The sequence below is a fragment of the Macaca fascicularis genome, chromosome 16 (assembly GCF_037993035.2).
Source record: "Macaca fascicularis isolate 582-1 chromosome 16, T2T-MFA8v1.1".
NCBI classification, from domain to species: Eukaryota; Metazoa; Chordata; class Mammalia; order Primates; family Cercopithecidae; genus Macaca; species Macaca fascicularis.
The window spans coordinates 53,785,258-53,807,299 of NC_088390.1; the positions used below are offsets into that span (position 1 = coordinate 53,785,258).

General features: G+C 39.0%; 1 long non-coding RNA gene across 1 annotated transcript in view; it reads right to left on the reverse strand.

Moving 5' to 3' along the window:
* Nucleotides 1-10,476: 10,476 nt before the first annotated feature.
* Nucleotides 10,477-22,042, reverse strand: part of LOC135967659 (uncharacterized) — a 47,076-nt gene continuing 35,510 nt past the window's right edge. Inside the window, exon 2 of the long non-coding RNA XR_010581813.1 lies at nucleotides 10,477-10,987. This is a non-coding gene — a long non-coding RNA (uncharacterized lncRNA). The remainder of the gene's footprint in view (nucleotides 10,988-22,042) is intronic.

Here is a 22,042-nt window from a genome sequence, read left to right on the forward strand (position 1 = left end):
GCCAATTGGTGTCCTGAGCATAGGAGAGACGTTTGATTAAAATGAGACTGTGAGGCCAGGCGCAGTGGTCCAAGCCTGTAATCCGAACACTTTGGAAGGCCAAAGCAGGTGAATCACTTGAGCTCAGGAGTTCAAGACCAGCGTGAGAAACATGACGAAACCCCATCTCTACAAAAAATACAAAAATTAGCCCGGCATGGTGCCCCATGCCTGTAGTCTCAGCTACTCAGGAGGCAGAGGTGAGACAATCACTTGAACCTGGGGAGGCTGAAGCTGCAGTGAGCCATGATCATGCCATTGCACTACAGCCTGGGTGACAGAGAGAGACCCCGTCTCACAAAAATAAATAAATAAAAAAGAACTGTTAATGGAATTATATCCCTGGTACCCTTGCAACTTTGGTCTTTACCATAACTGGTATAAATGTAAGGCACTGCAGTACAAACGACTGCAGAAATTTCTTGAGAATGAAGTTCTGATCCATCTACTCTGTAAGAGCTTATCTAATCATTTATTCATTCAAGAAATAATTTTGAAACACTTAAAATGTTCTTGATGCTCTTCTAGGTACTGGTGAATGAAACAAAATAAAAAAGTCCTCCCTTATATAATCTGCATTTTAGTGAGAATATGCAAATAATGTTTATGTTTATATGTATATGTATATGTGGTGTACTCACTTATCAACTGTGCAATATCAGATGATAATTAATAAACAGAATGAAAAGAAAGTTGGATAAGGGATAGAGAGTGTCATGATATTTTAACTTCAGATAATGTTATCTGAGGAGTCCCCTCTGAAAAATGTGAATGTTGAGCAAAGATCTGTAAGAAGAGTGGGGATTAATTATTTGCTACAAGGGGGAGAGTGACCTAGGTAGGGAAAACAGGTACAAAGACCCTGACATGAAAGTCAAAGCTGCAATGAATGCAAAGCAAAAAAAGCAAAGTGGGGGCAGGAGAATGTTGGGAGGTGGGGAATTTAGCTAGAAGCTCAGTAATGGAGGACCCTATGTGCCATGGAGAGGGATTTTCAACAGAGAATTCATGTGACGGTAATCTTTTTTTTTTTTTTTTTAATTTCAACTTTTATTTCAGATTCAGGAGTACATGTGCAGGTTTGTTACACAGCGTATAGCCTGATGCTGAGGTTTGGGGTACCTACCCATGATCCCATCACCCAGGTAGTGAGCCTAGTACCCAACAGGTAGTTTTTTAGTCCATGCCTTCCTTTCTTCTTTCCCCTCAAGTAATCCTCAGGGTCTAGTGTTTGCATCTTTATGTCTATGTGTACTCAATGTTTACCTCCCATTTATAGGTAGAAACACATGGTATTTGGTTTTCTGTTCCTGACTGTGATCTTAATAAACTGCATTTTTTTTTCGAGACAGAGTCTTGCTCTGTTGCCCAGGCTTGAGTGCAGTGGTGCAATCTCGGCTCACTGCAACCTCTGCCTCCTGGGTTCAAGTGATTCTCCTGCCTCAGCCTCCTGAGTAGCTGGGATTACAGACTCCCACCACTGCCACCAGATAATTTTTGTATTTTTAGTAGAAACGGGGTTTCACCATCTTGGCCAGGCTGGTCTCAAACTCCTGACCTCGTGATCCACCTGCCTCGGCCCCCCAAAGTGCTGGGATTATAGGTGTAAGTCACTGCGCCTGGCCTGAACTGCATTTTTAAAGGAGGACTAAGTCTGTAGAAAGAACAGACAGAATGAGACTTGAAATAGTCCTGATGTTGATGGCCTCAACCACAAGGAGGAGCACTGAAGACTGTGAGCAGTAGTTGATTCTGATTATGTTTCTAAGGCACAGTTTATAGAATTTGTTGCTAGATTGACAGGTCATGCAAAAATGTTTGTAAATACTGAGAGTTTAGGATACTTTCCTGTCACATTTTCATAAATGAGATTGGCATTTAATCTTCAAAGTGAAGATACAAATTAATTATGTTTAATATGATACTACATACGAGATCATCTGTGGTAAGAGTGCTTAGTCCAAGTTTTAGAAATTCCGTAGAATGTTAACATAGTACAATACAAAAATGCACATAACTTGACAAGAGGAATAAGAAAAGGAAAAACACGACGTATTCCTTCACACCTCTCAACATGCTAAAATCTCATTTTTAAAAGAAATGTAGAAAAGGAAATAGATTTGAAATTAATAAGTCTTAGGGAAAATTGGATTTTTAATAACATTACTGTTTTGATGATAAATAGGTAAACCAATTCAAGGAGGATGGATCCTTATGACTTGGAATGAGCAACCGTCTTAGAAAAACCTTTTAAGTTTGGATTTTTTACAGTGAATAATTGTGCCTTGAAAACTGAAGAAATTGGCTCTCCTATCCTTTGATGACAGACAGACCACTGCAATAGGCTGGGCTGATTTATCAATTTTCAGCAAATGTCTTTCAGGTACATAAAAGTGAATACATGCTGAGATCCCCCTTCTTTTGTGGGAAGACTGAACTAAATATGGTCAGCTCTGAAAATTCATAGATTGATAACCTTACAGTCAATCGAGCAGAATGTGGTCAAAAAATGATCCAATAATGAAATGCTAATGTTCACCCACAGATACTACTTTCTGAAGGATTCATCTAGAAGTAGATGGGGACCTGTTCTCTGAGTGAGGATGTGTTCTCTTACCCGGGCGAAACATATAGTTTTGAACGTGTCTATATGATATCAGTGGCCAACATACAGAGCTAAGACAAAATGTCTGCACAGGAGGAGTAAATAATTCATCACAATTCAACATGAGAAGTGTGCGGACTGTAGTAGTCTTTAGGGCTGTTTACGTATTTCATACAAAGCTGTTCACCATTTAGTCACCTCGTAGGGCTTGAATTTTTTCATTTCCTTTAAAGTTAGCAGAGGTCATTTGAGTTACTTCATTAAAAGAAATGTGAATGAAAATGATTTTGGTCACTTCCGGGTAGGGGCTCTAAGAAAGAGATCATGATCCACCATTCCCCTTTCTTCCTGCCACAGTGACTGTGTAGGCACAGTTCCTGTTGTAGCCTCCATCACCTGGGATCCTGAGTGGCTAATGAGGAGCAGAGCCCCCTTGCCAACCTCCACTGGCTGTGTCATGTCAGCAGAGTTCACAGGTATTGTTTCAGAGCTGCCACAAAAGTAGAAATGGTGTCATGAGATATTAGAACACAATGGCCAAACTAAAGATTTCAAAAAAGAGTCCTGGAGTTTGAGAGCTCGGAGCTGAGCCTGAACAAGTTAGTAGGAGTAAGGTGAATGGAAAGTTCTTATAGTATAAAACCAGCTGTACAGAAAAGAGAGAGAATGATGTGTTAGGAAAACTGTGCAGCATGGTTCATCACGACTGGAGATCAATAAAGTGTCCATAAGCAATATTGGAAAAGTATGTAACAATCAATTCAGAGTGGACCTTTTTGACAGGCTTATTTATAGTTATTTACTTTTGTAGAGATGATTTAAGTTTTTATTAAGTGCTTGAAGCATACAAAAACATCTAAAGCATAATATGATAAATACTATGTAACTGACAAACAGCTTAAAAATAAATTGAAAATATACTTAAAGCTCCCGGTATGTAAAATTATTAATTCACCTTCTTTTCATCACCACAGGTAATCATTATCCCAAATATTACTCTATGAGCAATGTAATCCTAAACAATATATATTATTATTTTATTTACTTGTAGATGATATATATCATACTGTATTGTATTATTTTTGAAATTATTCTACTTTTAAAATTAGTCTGTATTCTGAATAAGCATAAGATGCTCATTTAAAATGCTGTATAAAAATGTGGTATATATCCACTCTGGAATACTATTCAGCCTTACAAAAGATGGAAACCCTGTCACTTGCAACTACATGGATGAACCTTGAAGATATTATGCTAAGTGACAAATACTACATGATCTTATTTATATGTGGAATCTAAAAACATCAAGTCATTGACACAGAGTGTGGAATAGTGATTACCAGAGGATGGGGAGGTGGAAGGGATTGGGGTGAAGTTGGTCTAAGCATACAAAATTTCACTTAGCCAGGCAGAAATAAGTTCAAGAGATGTATTGTACAACGTAGTGACTATAGTTAAAAACAATGTATTGTACACTTGAAAACTGCTACCAGAGTAGATTTTAAGTGTATGCACCACAAATGTATGAGATAATGCATATTAATTAGCTTGCTATAGACATTCTGCAATGTATACATATTTTAAAACAACATGTACACCATAAATATATATAATTTTCATTTGTCACTAAGAAATAAAAATGAAATACTGTATAGTACTCCATTATTTGAATACAATAATTTTTCTCTTTATTGTCCCAGAATATGGCATTTAGATCATACACTATTACAAACTCTGGTACACCAAACATTTTGTAAGTATCTCCTACACACATGCAAGAGATTATCTAGAATGTATACCTGCACGTGAAATCACTGATTCTAAGGGTGTGCAAATCTTGAATTTAACTAGATACTACTAAATGAAGAGAAGAATTTAGACTTATCCCAGAAGCCAAAGGAAACTCTTGATATTTAAGCAAGGCCATCAACATGATCAGATTTTGTTTTAGAAATTTGTAGCAGAATATGCAGACTTAATTAGGCTTGAGCAAAAATTTATGAAGATGTGAACTAAGGCAAGGTTCAAAGCAGTAGAAAAAAATAGGAAAATCGCAAGACATTAGGTAGCTAAATGAGGAAGAGAGAAATAGTACATTCGGTTTTTATTAGCAGGCCCATACTCTGTTCCTGCTCCTGTTTCTGAGTTTCTTCATGCACTTAGGTAAATTATTATTTATCTTTCTTCACATATTTTTTTTAGTTAAAGGCAGAGAGCTATTTTGTTTGGCCAACCCACTGCACGTAAGACATCTTTTTAGGGTATTTGTGAAAGCATATTATAATGTTGGAGTTACTCTTTTAAAGTCAGATCCTCTCCCTCTCCCTCTCCCTCTCCCTCTCCCTCTCCCTCTCCTTCTTCTTCTTCTTCTTCTTCCTATTATTAGTGAGACAGGGTCTAATTCTGTCACCCAGGCTGGAATACAGCAGCACAATCTTGGCTCACTGCAACCTCCACATCCCCAGGCTTAAGTGGTCCTCCCACCTCAGCCTCCCAAGTAGCTGGAATTACAGGTACACACCACCGCACCTGGCTATTTTTTTTTTGGCGGGGGGGATTTTTAATAGAGACAGGGGTTCACCATGTTGCCCAGGCTGGTCTCCAGTTTCTAAGCTCAACAGACTCGCCTGCTCTGGGATTACAGGCATGAGCCCTAAACTTAAATCTATGTGTGACCTCTCCTTCCTCTGTTTCTTTTTCTATTTAACAGAGATAATAATAATATTCACATCATTGGATTGTCATTAATATTAATATAATATTTAGAGAACATATAGAAGTTACTGACAAGGATTAGCTATTGTTATTATTTTAATTCCTGAATCAAACCTGAAAGTAGATGATAGCATCCCCTAGTAAGAATACTGAGATCTAGAAAATTTGATTAAACTACCCAGAAGTTCAACTAGAAATCAGGAGATTTAGGATTTGAAAATGATGTTGTTTCCACTAAGGCACATTCCCCATAGCTTTTTCCCTATTTATCAGGTCCCTATTCCATTTTTTTTTCCCCCACAGGAATCAAGTAGATTGATTACACTGGACAATTTTTCTTTAAGTTTAATGGATTGCTCTTATTTTCCTCTTTGCTCCACCATTGCTCTATAGTTTGATTAATTAATTATTCCTCCAAATATAATTTATACTTTTTTCACTTTTGAGAAGGCAATTTAGATTTTATAGCTTTTATATGAAGTTCTTAGGATAAAGTCTGATTTGCGTGGATTTTCAAACTTTAACCCTTACCTCCTGCCAGATGAAGGAAAAACAATGTTATTGTTTACCATTGCGTAAATGGGAGAGTTAGAGGGCATAGAAGTTGTGCACTAATACAAACTTATACTCTGTAACAATCAATTTGAATATGAAAATATAGAATGTGCTTAGTTAGCAAAAGATTTACAAAGAAAAACATACATGTTTTTGGTTATGCTAACAAGATAGTAAAGTTAATCGTGCCAGTGACTCAGAAAAATGGGTAGAAATAAGGATTAATTGAACACTTTTACTGATGAGCAAAAAAGCCCAAAATATATACCCATATATTTATGATTTTTTTTTTCTGTCTAATGTACGTTAGGGGATCTCCAGTAATTTTATTTGCAACTGTTTACTTTAAAAATTTAAAAATTTGTGGTAAAACACATGGTAGGTTACTTCATGTGGGTGCAGCTTTCAAGTTAAAGGATGTCTTTATGTTAGCTAATATTGGCGGCAATACTGGGCAATATCTGGAGACATTTTGATTGTCACAGTTATAAGAGATTGCTACTGGCATCCAGTGGGTAGAGACCAAAGATGCTGCTAAACATCGTAGAATAGACATGAAACTCCTCCCAGCAAAGAATTACCATGCCAATGTTTCAATGATGTGGAGATTAAGCAAACCTGTCCTGTATTTATGGCAGGTCGAAGTTTCATATCACCCTAACTTTTGATCACAAAGCTGTTTATTGTGGAATTATCTTGAATTTTTGGCCTTTCAATGTCAGCCTGATCCCAAAGCAGAACACATTAACAGGACAATTTTAGGATGCCAGGTGTTAAAATCATACTGTTTAAAAATAGCAATAATAAACAGGGGTACTGCTACTCAGTTACAATCAGAACATTGATAAATACTCATTGCTCATAATGTCCCATTGGCATTAAAGCATGATATGATAAATGATCACATAGTTAATTACTTCGCTACAGCTTCAACATTTAAATATATAGTTTTGGAAGCAATTAATCCAAAGTGGATTCGTGTTTAGGCAGGCTTGTGATAAATAAAATGTCAACAATGGCATAGAAATCTAGCTGCTCTCAGCATAGGTAGTTTATCCTACACATGAATATACTGTGCTCTTTACATTTCTCATTTTTGTCATTGTCACCAACATTATAAAGAACAATGAGAATTGTTTAGACAAAAAATAAATCTACCTTGTTTTCCCTAACCCACCTAACTGAAATTGATTTCTCTTGTATTTCCAAAGTAATGTTTTTATGACTCCATATCAAAGAAGCTAATACCTGGATCATGATATGTATGTCTACATCATACGTATCATGAAGTATATCTCATTTATTCCTCACCATTTCTCACTGCATTATTGCATTTGATCTGTCCTCCCTCCAACACATTGTCCACATCATCAGTTATCATAAATACAAACTCAGAGCTCTCAGCATGTTAGTCACATATGTTAAAACTACAAATTTCATCCCCTTGTCAATAGAATAAATATTTAGTGAGGCACACAAAATTATTTTCTTTTGGGTAACAAACTAACTATCCAGCTTTATCCCTAAATAGTTTCCTTCCCTCTCCTTTACCTTTTAAATTGATTTAAGAGTTTTCATTTTTGGACAAATCAGCCTATTATTTTTTCATATACATACTATTTTCTCTCGATGGCTTTTTTGCATTCGCTCTCTAAGTAATTTACTTTTCAAGGCCCAGCTCCAATAACATCTTCTTTGGGTATCCTGCCTCTACTTCACACTGTGGCTACATCCTGTTCCCTTTTGTTTCATAAGTTCATAGCCATTTTGTTACTTGTCGTTAGTCTTCTTCATTTTTCTCTGTTTCTGTAGTCTATGGTTTTCTATGTTTGGGGATCAGTTAATAAATACTTCTAAGTCATTTATTTCATCTTTTTCCATGATTAACTTTCATCAAAGCATCTACCATTTGGGAAAAAACAATGTCACACTATTTGTTGTTGTGACATTCCTGTGGTCATCAAAAGATAAAGGATTCAAGTAACACAGGACAGTTTATACTCCTACTGGTCCCCGGCTCACCAACTGGGTACTATAGGATAGAAATAATATCCTATCATAAAGTCACAATTTTAATTTGTGGAGGAGACAGTCACATTTTTTCTTCTCAGTATATGTTGTACAATAATGTTGATGAATTAACATTGCATTTGATGAATTTTCAGCTAATTGTAAGGGGTATTATAAAAACAATTTTGAATGGAAGGTGGTTATTATTACTTCAAAAGTGTTTCAGAAAGCATTAACATTAAGTGCATATTGATAGAAAGGGCATATGCATTTTAGTCACTTAATATATTTCTAATACCAAGTAGAAGTGGCATAAAATAAGCTATCAATATTGAATAAATGCTCTAGCAACATAAATTATAAATTTTAAGTGACTGGCATAAAATATGCATAAAACATGGTGCTTATTAGTAGTCTTACACAGTTTCTTTTCTAAGAAACCATTAATACTGTGATGACCTTAGGTATACAGTAATAAGCTTTAGAGAGAGCCATCCATTAAGCCATTCTAAATTTAACTAACATAGAGTAAATTCCATAATTAGAGATGTTCCTGCACACACAAACTTGGCCTGAAGAAAAATTTAGGTGAAAAAATATTCTGTGAAATAGAGGGGAACCTCAACGTAATGTAGGAAAACCCTTTAGTTTCTTATGCTCTGTCTCCTGATTTATCACTATCATTTGCTCAATATCTAAAGTTAATGAAATAATCTATACAACAAACCCCCAAGTCACAGGTTTACCTACATAACAAATCTGCACAGGTAGCCCTGAACTTAAAATTAAAGTTAAAATAAAATAACTAAACTTTTCTCCTTTTTCTTTTCCTTTTTTCCTATTCTGGTCTATACAAAATGATTTTTTTCACTGATGTCACAGAGGAAATTCTCTGAGAATTACAGTTAACCAGACATAAGTTTAGAATTCCAGCTCCCCCAAATCCTGCTAGGGGTGTGATCCCAGTAAATTACAAAACCTTATTAAAACCCAGTATCCCTAGCTATAAAATGGGAATACAACAGAAACTGCACCATGGGATTGCCATAAGCATGGAATGGAATGTGCCTAGAATTCCCTTATGACAGTCATGGTTCAATAAACAAATGAGTGTTATTGTCTTGCTTTCTCTTCCTTCTTGTTTTTTGAAGTTTAGACTCAAGGCAAGTAGTATTTTCAAACTAAGCACAATTTTATGGTTGATGTTTTCTCTGTTATAACAAGTTGAGATGAATTTATAATTCTAGTATTTTATTTATATGTAAGATGCAGATTGTTTAAGCAATATTACTTAATAACTACTCTGTAGAGTAGTTATTAACTACTCTAGCACTGTCTAATATATTAGCTACTAGGCACAGGTGGTAACTGAGCATACAAAATGCAGGTAGTCTAAATTGAGACGTGCTGTGAGTGCACAAGACGCATCAGATTTTAAAGACTTATGAAAAATATAAAATATCTCATTTCTTAATTACATGATAAAATGATTTGTATATATTGAGTTAAATAAAATATATTATTAAAATTAATTTAGTCAGCATCACTTACCTGTTTAAGTCATGCTTTCTAGAAAACAAAAACTGCATATGTGTCTTGTATTACATTTCTTTTGGGCTGCTTTAGGAAACTGTGATGTAACAATACTCTCTGAAAGATAGATTAGAAGATATAACGCCATTATACCTTTGGTTGGAAGGGATCTAAAAGCTCATCCACTCCAACGACCCATTTTTTAGTAACAGGAAGTTAAATATAAAGACTTAATTAGATTTAGATTCATTGTTTTCCTTTGGCGTGAGTACATAGTCTGTGTATCCTCATAGTAACTTATGTCAGGAGATGTGTAATGTTTACTGTTTCACTTGGCTTAATGTAAAAATGAGCAAAGGGTTCAGGTTTGGGCTGCCTGATTTTTTCATTGAAAATGCCCTAACATCTCTACGTTTACTAATGTTTACCTTCTGGCTCAATCAGAATCCAGCCAAAAAACTGAGCCACTCTATCTATTGTGGTAGTAAAGGATTTATTAGGATGTGACCTGTATAAATGAGGGAGGAACCAGAAAGGCAAAATCTGGAGGGATGGTGGCAGGACTAAAACAACAGCCAGTAACTAGTCACCTGGAAATGCTATGGCAAGGATACCACAGAAGTCAAGAGTGGCTAGACGATGAGGTTAAATAAAAAGAGGGCTTAGGGAAAGGTCACAGAGTATCTGAGAACCCAATGCCTTTGTGTCCGGAATTGGTTCCTTCCGGTGGGTTTTTGGTCTCACTGACTTCAAGAATGAAGCTGCTGACCCTCGCAGTGAGTGTTACAGTTCTTACAGATGATGTGCCTGGAGTTTGTTTCTTCAGACGTTCGGATGTGTCCAGTGTTTCTTCCTTCTGGTGGGTTCGTGCTCTTGCTGACTTCAGGAGTGAAGCCACAGACCTTCCCAGTGAGTGTTACAGCTCATAGAGGTAGTACAGACCCAAAGAGTGAGGAGCAGCAAGATTTATTGTGAAGAGCGAAAGAATAAAGCTTCCACAGCATGGAAGAGGACCCAAGCAGGTTGCCACTGCTGGCTCCAGTAGCCAGCTTTTATTCCCTTAACTGGCCCCACCCACATCCTGCTGACTGGTCCATTTTACAGAGCACTGATTGGTCCGTTTTACAGAGTGCCAATTGGTCTGTTTTTACAGAGTGCTGATTGGTGTGTTTACAAAACTTTAGCTAGACACAGAGTGCTGATTGGTGCATTTACAATCCTTTACCTAGACAGAAAAGTTCTCCAAGTCCCCACCTGACCCAGGAAGTCCAGATGGCTTCACCTCTCAATCCCCCCCCTCCAAACAGGACACCCCAACTGCTGTCGGGAACTGGCCGATGACCACTCCAGCTACTTCCTGCTGGGTAGGGGCGAAGAAGGGGCCCTGCAGTTGTAGTGTCCTCCAGAGGGGAACTCCTTAGGCCAGTGAAAGGGCCAGTGGGTTGGTCCAGGGGTCCTCTGTAGAAGTTGTTTGTTTAGCTCATTTGAGGTTTCATTTGTAAGACCATCTGTAGCTTGACAGCCTCATTTCTAGAGGAAACAAATTTGACAAGGAGGTTAAAAATACAGGGCCTGAAGGCCAGTAATAGCAAGATGTCTGCCACAGGACCTAGAAAGGGGAGAAGCCATGTTGCCCAACTCCAGAGGTTGGTATAAGAGTTTGAAAGGCATTGTCTGATTTCAGAAGACTTCTCCTATAAATGCTGGGTGGCATCTCGTACTATCCCTGATTGGTTAGTGTAAAAACAACACTCTTCCCCTAAGAAGCTGCAGAGTCCTCCTTTCTCAGCAGTGAGGAGGTCTAGGCCTCGGTGGTTTTGGAGAGTCACTGCTGCCAAAGAGTCTATTTGGGATTGTAGTTACTATCCTTACTGGATAGATTTTGTTATTTCTTGCAAACTGTCTGAGAAATCCTTTGAGAGTGTGTGGTAGTAGGATAATGAAGTACATAAACTGGTTATTCCAGTTCCTGTAGTAGTGGCCATTTCTAACCCTATAAGCAGGGGTATTAGTTGTATGACTGTGCTGATGGACTTGAGCTTTGAGGGGCACTGATAGGGTCTGATTTCCATAAGATTAGAAGTTAGGATAATATAGGTTACACTGTTAACTTTTAGCAAACTTTACTTTTGTTGAAAACCTTGTCAGTTTGGGATTTCAATTATTCTTTGCTATTAGTAAGACCTCGTTTAGTCCATATTAACTTAAAATTGGTATAGATGGCTCCTTCCTGATTCTGTAGGTACTTTAAGGTTTGGCTGAGTGCAAACAGCTTGCATGTTTGAGCAGACCAATTATTAGGCAATTTTCCTAACTCTGCTTCTTTAAGAGTTTCCTTATCACTTACTGAACACCCATTGTGTCTTTTCCCTTAATCACCCAGCGGGAACCATCTATCATCCTGTCCTAAAGGGAGTTCCTCTTATATCTGGTCGGTCCTTCAGATTTAGATCCCCTCTTAGGAAACCTGCTGGGTTAAGGATTTTTGATAGGAAGGCTACGGGTTGTCAGTGGCCTCAGTGCTTTTGGGCTATGCCCTTGTTTACACTGACAACAAGGTGGTATTGAAGTGTTATAGGGTTACAGAGAAGACCTTCAATTATCAATTATAGGTTTTAAATTTACCCTGGCTGTTAAAGGAATAGGGTATACTACTTTTTCTTTACTACTTCTCTCGCTTTCTCTCTCTTTGACTCCTTTGTCTCTTCCTCTCTTTCCTTCTCTCTTTGACTTTTTGCCTCGTCCACTCAGTCTCTTTCTTTGACTTTCTGCCTCTCTCTCTCTTCCTCTCTGTCTCCTTCTCTTTGACTTCCTATCTCTCTCTCTGTCTGTCTCTTTTTGACTTTCTGTCTGTCTCTTCCTCTCTTTCCTTCTGTCTTTGACTTCCTCTCTTTCTCTCTGCTGGTCTTTCCCTGCCTCTGCCAGCCACTTATGCTGCTGTTCTCCCCTCTCCTTCCCCTTTTTGATGGCTTCAGCAGTATAAGGCTTCTACCTCCTTGGGTTTTTGCACTGAGTGCAATAACTCCATTATTTCCTTGTGGTATTTAATGGGGATTTCCCCAGAGGTTAGGAACTCCCTTTCTTTCCATGGAAATGAAGGATTAGATAAGCATACTTGCTATCTGTATATATGTTTATTCTTTTTCCCTTTCCCAGTTCTAAGGCTCAGGTAAATGCCACTAGTTCTGCTAACTGGGTGCTGGTCCCTGGGGGAAGAGACTTACTTTTAAGTACGGTTACATCACTAACTATGGCATAACCTGCCCTTCATATCCCATTCTCCACAAATGAACTTCCATCAGTATATAGGTTAAGGTCAGGATTAGCTAAGCAGACTTCTAACAGATCATCTCAGGTGGCGTAAGTCTGGACTATAATTTGTTGGCCGTCATGCTCCATTGGTTCCCCATCCTCTGGGAGAAAAGTGGCAGGGTTGAGGGCCATGCACGTACGTATTTGAAGCACTGTTCCCACAAGGAGTAGCGCCTGGTATCTAAATAGGTGGTTATCTGATAGCCATAAACTTCCTCTGGCACCTAGTAAGCCATTTACATCATGAGTAGTCCAGACAGTGAGATCCTTTCCTTGTATTATTTTGATAACCTCTGACACTAACATGGCCACCGCCGCAACTACTCTTAAACAGTGAGGCCAGCCTTTTGCTACTCCATCAATTTCCTTACTTAGGTATGCCACTGGTTGTGGGGTTGTCTCACGAGTCTGAGGGACTCCAAGAGCTATCCCTGCTCTCTCTGTGATGTATAAAGAGAAGTTTTGTCCTGTAGGAAGGCTTAAAGCTGGAGCTTGTACTAGGCCCTGCTTTAAGGTTTTGAAGGCTGTTTCTGCCCCTGGTTCCCATTCTACTAGATGAGTATTTGCTCTCTGAGTCTCCTTGATTAGAGTACATAGGGGCCTGGCTATCTTGCTGTATCTGGGGATCCATAGTTGGCAAAAGCCGGTGATTCCAAGGAACCCCCGCAACTATTTTAATGTCTTAGGGTGAGGATAAGCCAGTATAGGCTGTATTTGTTTCTTGCTGAAGGCCCTGGTCCCTCTGACTAAGAATAAGCCTAGGTATTTAACCTGCTGTAAGCAAAGCTGGGCCTTTGACCTAGACACCTTGTACCCTTGATTAGTTAGAAAGTTCAAGAGATCTAGAGTGGCCTGCTGGCTGAGGCGTCCAAACTGGTAGCCAAAAGTAAATCACCCACATACTGAAGGAACAGAGTGCCTGGACTTGAGAAGTGGCCTAGATCTTGGGCCAGTGCCTGACCAAACAGATGAGGGCTATCCCTAAACCCTTGGGGCAAGACGGTCCACATAAGTTGGGACATGCGGTCTGTGGGATCCTCAAAAGCAAAGAGAAACAGAGTCAGAGTGCAGTAAAATACAGAAGAAGGCATCCTTGAGGTCCAGAACAGTGAACCATTCTGCTTCCTCTGGTATTTGAGAGAGCAGGGTATAGGGGTTGGGTACAACTGGATATAGAGGAATTACTGTCTCATTGATGAGTCTAAGATCTTGCACTAGTCTCCACTGACCATTCGTTTTTTGTACTCCTAGAATTGGGTTGTTGCAGGGACTGCTGCATTTCCTTACTAAGCCTTGAGCTTTTAAATGTTTAATAATATCCATAATCCTTTATGAATGTCAGGCCTTAAGGGATATTGCCTTTGATAAGGAAAAGTGGTAGGGTGTTTTAGTCTGATTTGGACTGGGTGGGCATTTTTGCCCTTCCAAATTGTCCTTCCAATGCCCAGACTTCAGGGCTGATTCCCTCCTCAAGTAGGGGACAAGAAATGGGTAACTTGTTCCCCATATTCACGTAGATAATAGCTCCAGCTTTGGCTAATATGTCCCTCCCTAATAAGGGTGTGGGTCTTTCAGGCATGACAAGAAGCGCATGTGAAAAGAGCAAAGTCTCCCAATTACAACTGAGGAGGTGGGAGAAATACCTGGTTACAGGCTGCCCCAGATGCCTCGGATGTTAATGGACCTTGAGGACAGTTGTCCAGGACAAGAGATTAACAGTAAGAAGGCCGTGTCAGTGTGCAGGAGGAAGTCAATTTCCTGGCCCTCAACGATTAAACGTACCTGGGGCTCAGTGAGGGTGATGACATGAGCTGGCGCTTGTCCCGGGCACCCTCAGTCCTGTTGTTGGATCATCTGGTTGGGGGCTTCTGGCCCAGAGAACCTTTGTCCTCTGGGGCAGCGTGCCTTCCACATTGCCTTGGCATAGTGGACATGGGTGAGGGGGCAGCTTGTTTCTCGTTGGACAATCTTTTTAAAAGTGTCCTTGTAAGCCACACTGATAACAAACCCTACCGGGTGATTGGCCTGCTCCATTTCTGTCCTCTGGACCACCGATGTTTGTCTGTCTGAGGGCCCTGACTAAGGTTGCAGCCTTTCTCTGGTCTCGCTTTTCCCATTGGGCCTGTTCTTCTTGGTCCCTTATAGAACACCGAAGTTTCTAGGTTTAAAAATGCCTCCAGATTTTGTTCAGGGCCAAAGGCTTGCTTTTGAAGCCTTCTCCTGATATCTGCGGCTGATTGGGTAATAAACTTATCTATTAGAATCAATTCACCCTCTAGCGAGTCGGGTGACAGGGGAATGTATTTTCTTAAGGCCTCCCATAACAGCTCAAGGAAGGCAGAAGGATTTTCTTCCTTTACCTGAGTTATGGTGGACATCATTGAATAATTCATGGGCTTTTTCCTAATTCTCCTTAGTCCTTCTAGAACACAGGTCAACAGATGTTTACAACTCCAGTCCCCATGATCTGAGTTGAGGTCCCAGTGGGGATCCATACTGGGGATGGCTTGCTGGCCGGTAGGGAATTTGTTCCTTTCTTTGGCTGTCATTCTATCATTTACTTGACTAAGATACCAGCTATCTCCAAACTCTTGGGCTGCAGCTAAAGCTGCATTCTTTTCATTAAAGGCCAGGGTTTGATCTACCAATAGCATGACATCTCTCCAAGTGAGATTGAAGGTTTGCCCTAGACCCTGTAGGACATCTATGTACCTATTGGGATCATCTGAAAACTTCCCCAGGTCTGCCTTGATCTGCTTTTAATCAGAGAGGGAGAAGGGGACATGTACCTGGGTTGGGCCAAATTCTCCTCCCCCACAGCTTGAAGGGGACATAACCGATAGCCCAGGGTTTTTTTTGTTTGTTTTTTGTTTTTTTTTGGTCTTTTGGAGATTTCTTTGCTTATTTCCTTCTGGGCAGGGGAGATTAGAGGAGGTTTATCATTAATAGGAAGGGGAGCCATAGGGGAGCTAGGATATGGGGGTAAGCTGAAAGGTCCTCCTGTGGGATGTAAATTACAAGCTTTGCATAGTTGTGCATTCTCCTTCAATGAAAAGAAAGCTTGGACATAAGGTATTTCACTCCATTTGCCTTCCCTCTTACAGAAAACGTCAAGGGGCAGAATAGTATTGTAATTTATACTTCCCTCAGGTGACCATTTTTCCCCATCAGAGAGAGAATATTGGGGCCAGGCCATAGTGCAGAAAAAATGAGCCACCTATTTTTCAGGGTATGCAGGTCAAATTGGTCCCAGTGGCTTAGGATGCATTTCAAGGGTGAGACTGTTGATGCCTGAGTGTTTCCCAGCTGAAAGACAAAACCACCCGTGGTTTTGATTTGTTTTGTTTCTCCCCCTGCCCAAGAACCCGCAACGATACCTGGACCCTGCTGATCGGAATAGTTGCACTCACTGACACAGCAAAAGAAACACTCCATGCCCAAGAACCCGCAATGGTCCCTGGACCCTATTGATCAGAATAGTTGCGCTCACTGGCACAGCAGCAGAAAAACCCCCTGCCCAAGAACCTGCAACGGTCCTTGGACCCTGTTGATCAGAATAGTTGTGCTCACTGACACAGCAGCAGAAACACTAGTTTTCCCCCAGACCACAAGGAGGACCGAGAAAGGTCAGATTTAGTGGCCCTTACCAACACATTCTCAAAAACCTGTTAGAGTCCTAAGTGTTCTCCTGTTAGTATTGGGACTTTACCCCTGTCCTATAAAGATGTTATGCCCCAAAAATGAAGTGGAGGCCATATCCTGAGGGAGGGAAGGGATCTCCAGGGTTGGAAGAGTGACACCTTTTGTCTTCACTTATAGGAAGGATACAATTTCTGAGGCTCCCCATATCCTAGCTTCAGGAATAGTTTTTGTTATGCCTGCTTGTCTGAGGAGGAATCCTAAAATTCCAGATATTCCCCCTTTGACAGGGCTTTGGGCAAAAATTATGTCTTTCTGACTGGTGAGCCCGGGTGCCTAAAGAAGGTAACAGAGTCCTGAAGTTTATACTAGAAATCATTCTTAGAAGAGAAACTAAAAAGTACCAGAGACAGGGAGTGGTTTTTAGAAGCAGGACCAGCCTCGGAGAAGAGAGGCAAGAGAAAGTTTGTCTGACAAGCATTAGGACCCAGGAGGCAAGGGTCAGGATAGATAGGATAGATGGGCGAGTCTCATTTGGGCGACATGACTTTGAGAGGTCCGCTCATGGCCGCAGGGTCAACCAACTTGTTGTAGGGACCCCAGAGCTGAATGGCGTTCCTGTCGACCCTCGGCTCAGCCCAGAAGTACAGGAAAAGTGGAAGCTGGTTCCAGGCAAACTAATGCTCCCAACTCTGAAGAGTCAGTTGTTGTTAGAGAGCCCTTTCCCAGAAAGCCTGACACCCATGTCTTTAGTCTGGTGGCCACGCTTGTTACTTTTAACTGGTCGACAGGTGCCGAGTATTTAGCCCCTGAATTTTAAGGAAAAATATGACAGAATAGCAAGTGAAAGGGGTCCGATAGTACTCACCGCTTAGCGATAGTCAATTGTCCCTTCGTGGTCACCAAAATGTGTCTGGAATTGGTTCCTTCCCGTGGGTTCTTGGTCTCACTGACTTCAAGAATGAAGGTGTGGGCCCTCACGGTGACTGTTACGTGGTGTAACAGTGGATGTTACACACCAAAGATGGTGTGTCCCGGAGTTTTTTCCTTCAGATGTTCAGATGTGTCCAGAGTGTCTTCCTTCTGGTGGGTTTGTGGTCTTGCTGACTTCAGGAGTGAAGCCGCAGACCTTCACAGTGAGTATTACAGCTCATAAAAGTAGTGCAGACCCAAAGAGTGAGCAGCAGCAAGATTTATTGTGAAGAGCGAAAGAACAAAGCTTCCACAGCATGGAAGGGGACCCGAATGGATTGCTGCTGCTGGCTTGGGTGGCCAGTTTTATTCCCTTATTTGGCCCCGTCCACATCCTGCTGATTGGTCCATTTTACAGAGTACTGATTGGCCCACTTTACAGAGTGTGGATTGGTTCATTTTACAGAGTGCTGATTGTTCGGTTTTTACAGAGTGCTGATTGGTGCTTTTACAAACGTTTAGCTAGACACAGAGCACTGATTGGCGCATTTACAATCCTTTAGCTAGAAAGAAAATTTCTCCAAGTCCCCACCCGACCCAGGAAGTCCAGCTGGCTTCACCTCTCACCTTCGGTGACTTTGGGGCCACTGTTGAGTGCCAGGTTAGCAATTAGAAAGATGAACTGAATACAAAACAGTGGAGAAGTAGGACATGCATAGTTTTCCAGCCACCATGCATCTGTCACACTGTCTAACCACAGTACCCCTCTGAAATTAGTAGTTTTTGTGTCACTTTTCCTTTTTAATTTTGCGCAAATACTCAACTGTAGCGTGGTCCCGTACAAAGAAGGGAATTCTAGCAAGCAAAGTTTTTAACTGTAGCCATGTTGACATAACGCAACCTAGTGCATCATCTATTGATTGTATTTAGTTAAGGATTGTAAAATTGTGATCTTTTAATTCTGTAATTCTGTATTTCAATTTGGTATTCCCTTGTGGATTTATTACCTAAAATCCTCTGCTTTTAATAGACTAACTTTCTGCATTTGCTAGACCTATTGTGTTATCCAGAGATATTTGTCTAATTCCCATTAGCTATAAATTTTCAGGGTAATAAATGGTTGTCTTAACAACATTCAGTGGTGTCTGATGAGTGACGCTTTGTTCTTCTCTCTTGTTTTTATCTCCTCTGTTGCCTCCTTTTTCTCCTTGTCCAAGAATGAAAGCTCCCATTTGAGCTCCTGGCTATTTTTATATTTCCTTTTTAAATAAATTACAATCTTTTGAAAATAATATCTAGATTGTCCCATATTTGTCCGGTAATTCATCTTCGCTATTTTGTACTTCATCTGCAACTTGTGCTTTCTGCTAGCTGTTCTCAAGTTTGTCCTCTTGGATTACCACTCTGCTTGTGCTTTTTTTTTTCCCCCCATAGGGGTGACTGGTTGTTGGCTTATAATGCCATTCTTTTCTTACTTCCTTTACTTTGACCCTGCTATTACATAGTTGCTGGTATTGTGCAGAGCCCGTTGCTATTTTGACCTATCTACCTTTTTCTGAGATTCCTGGTAAATTATTTTTTTATCAGATTTTGTTGAAAATATCATTCATGTTTATTTTTAAATATTTTACTTGTTCTGTTTGTTTTATAAGGAAATTTTATAAACGTCTACACTGCCATCATATTCTTTCTGTTGGAATTTCCACTACAATTTTTGAAGAACTTTAACTATAAGGAATTTCTTTATTAAATTTACCATAAATCTATGCCTTTGAAGCTTTTACTGAAGATGGTCAGCCTTGATTCTCTACTTCTGTACCCTTAATAAAATAATGTTTAATTCCTTTTGTGGAAGACACATCTTAAAAGTTCACCCCAAAGAATAACCATGTCCCTACTGAGTCTTTTCTTCAGTTTAGATATTCCCTCATTTCCTCTACACATCCTTTACATATTCAACAAAAGAGTTATGTACTAATCTGCATGTCTACATTTGGAGCTCTCCAAGAACAAGGCTGGAATGGAGAATTTATTTTTTATCAAAATGTGCAATTCTCACAGGAAAAAAAAAATATAGATGGGCCGATGTGTTTGCTCAGAAATTTCCAGTAGACAAACTTGGGAAAAAAAAGAGAGGGATGAGACACAGATGATGCACCAATATCTAGGGCTTAAGGGAGTTTCCTGAGAAGGAACTCATCTTTATATAAGGGTAAGATAGAGATGAGTATTTTACATTCATTCATTTGGTGAATGGGTAATGAGTCAGGCACTTGCCTAAACATTTTAGGCATTAATCTGAGCACCAACTAAGTTGATAAGAAAGATGTTTCATCTAAACTTGGTAAAGTTGTTCTTATGTTCTTGGGGGTTATTCTATGTTTTTTGTTTTTATTTATTTATTTTTTTGTGAGTACATATTCTATGTTTTGCGAAGGAGGATAACAAAAATGTAAAGAGGAAAATAATATTTTGGAAGACTAAAGATATATAATCAATGGTTAGAAATGCTTCTACTTTGAAGATTCTTGATCAGCCAAGAAATTGACAAGAAACTTCTCAGGAGCTGGCCAAAACAGATAAAAACTTTCAACAAAGGATTTATTAGAAATGGTAAAAATAGGAAAATTAATCACCATCAACATAATAATATTGGAAAGGGAAGTGTTGAGTGATTACCACAAGGATGGCAGAAAATTAGATCTGTGATCCAGCAAATTGACATGGCTATTAAGAAATATATAATATTGGGGGCCCCAATCACTTTACAGATTTGAAAAACACCTATGATTTTGTGAGTACAGTTCTGTCACCGATGACCATTTTTATTTTCAAGCTAGCATGTTGTTTCCTCTTCATTGTTCTCTCACTAGTCCCTATCTTTTCAAGTTAAGCATTAACTTATGCATATAACTGATTTCAGTACTGTAGTTGTGACCAGATGAGTGTAGAGTTCTGTGGGATAAAAACATTGTTGCCAACAGCCTTACTGATGAACTGCTAAGTTTTGGAGGTAAGGTTTTTTTTTGTTATTTTTCCCTTCTTTGTGTCACTTTCCCTGTAACACGATACCATCTATTCTTCCAGTTATGAGAAATAAAGGCAATTGTTCTACATGGATATTCAGATATTTACTATGGAACTCTATAAGTCTAATTTTATTTTATGTATGTATGTATGTATGTATGTGTATATGTATTGAGATGGAGTTTTGCTCTTATATCCCAGGTTGGGGTGCAAATGGCACAATCTCGGCTCATGGCAACCTCTGCCTCCTGGGTTCAAGCAATTCTCTTGTCTCAGCCTTCTGTGTATCTGTAATTATAGGCACGTACCACCACTCCCAGATAATTTTTGCGTTTTCAGTAGAGACGGGGTTTCACCATGTTGGCCAGGCTGGTCTCGAACTCCTGACCTCAGGTAATCCACCTGACTCAGCCTCGCAAAGTGTTAGGATTATAGGCATGAGCCACTGTGCCTGGCCTATAACTCTAATTTTAAATAATGCATGGGAATCATCTTGGGAACTGATAAAATTAAGTATTTATGTATAAAAGTGACTACTATTCCTCCTTAAATTTTTAGTAATAATTCTTAGTAATGTGTTTATTCTATCAAGCTTTATTGGATTGAAATCCTAGTTACATAAGGTTGGATGATGCTGTTGCTATTGGTTTAAACCTCAGTAATGAACAGTAATTGATTAAAAATAATTCAAAAAGATTTTAGTTAACCTCTGTTTTAAAAAGTAACCATAATTTAAACCTCTGAAGTTTAGAAAGATACATCAACATAGTTGTGTGTGTTTGTGTGTGTGTGTGTGTGTGTGTGTGTGTGTGTAGTGTGTGCATTTGTGTCTGAGTGGGTAACTTGTGAATTTACAACATTGGTACCAAAGATATATAAAAAGCAATCTTTCGTTTATGTGCTTAACATCTCATTTATACTGAGAAAAATCACATTTTATGTAAATTTAAGACTTCAGTATTAGTGGTCATCATTGACAATAATGGTAATCGTCAATATCAGCACTTTTAATTAGAATTTATGAACTATGGTTAACAAAAAGTTTTGCTTTTTTGAGTGTCAATATCCTGGACATTGAAGGTGTCTATTTCCTACTGCCTACTTAGGCATACCTATTAGGTATGGCAAAATCCCAAACAAAACTAAAGGTTTGGAAAATTTAAGGAGTTCAACATAATGAGATACAATTTAAAAATTAACAATAAATATGGAAAAACTATGTTAAATACAAATGGTTTCACAGGAGATGAATAATTCAGAAAAATATCTTTTGTAGTGTACTGTTTACTTCTTTTGTTCCTCCTTTAAATATTAAATAGATATTGATTACTGTGGAGACAAATATCAAACTCTATTAAATGAGTAGGTAAATATTGACTAATATGAAGTGGAGACCAATACTTGCTGAAGGGGACAATAATGATTGATATTCATTAGGAATAAGTTTAGTGTGTGGCCATATAATCTCAGCAAAATATCTCACCAAAATAACTGCAACATTTCTCCTTTAGTGCCTTTAAATGTTATAATGTATAAACCTTATTTTAATCAAAATCATTTTGGAACAAAAAATAGTTTTGGGCTAGATGCCAGTCGAGTGTTCCCTTTTTTCTTCTAGCTATAACAAATAAACAAATATTTAGATATTTTAGATACAAATTTTAATATGAAAGTTTTAATGATCTTAAACCAAGC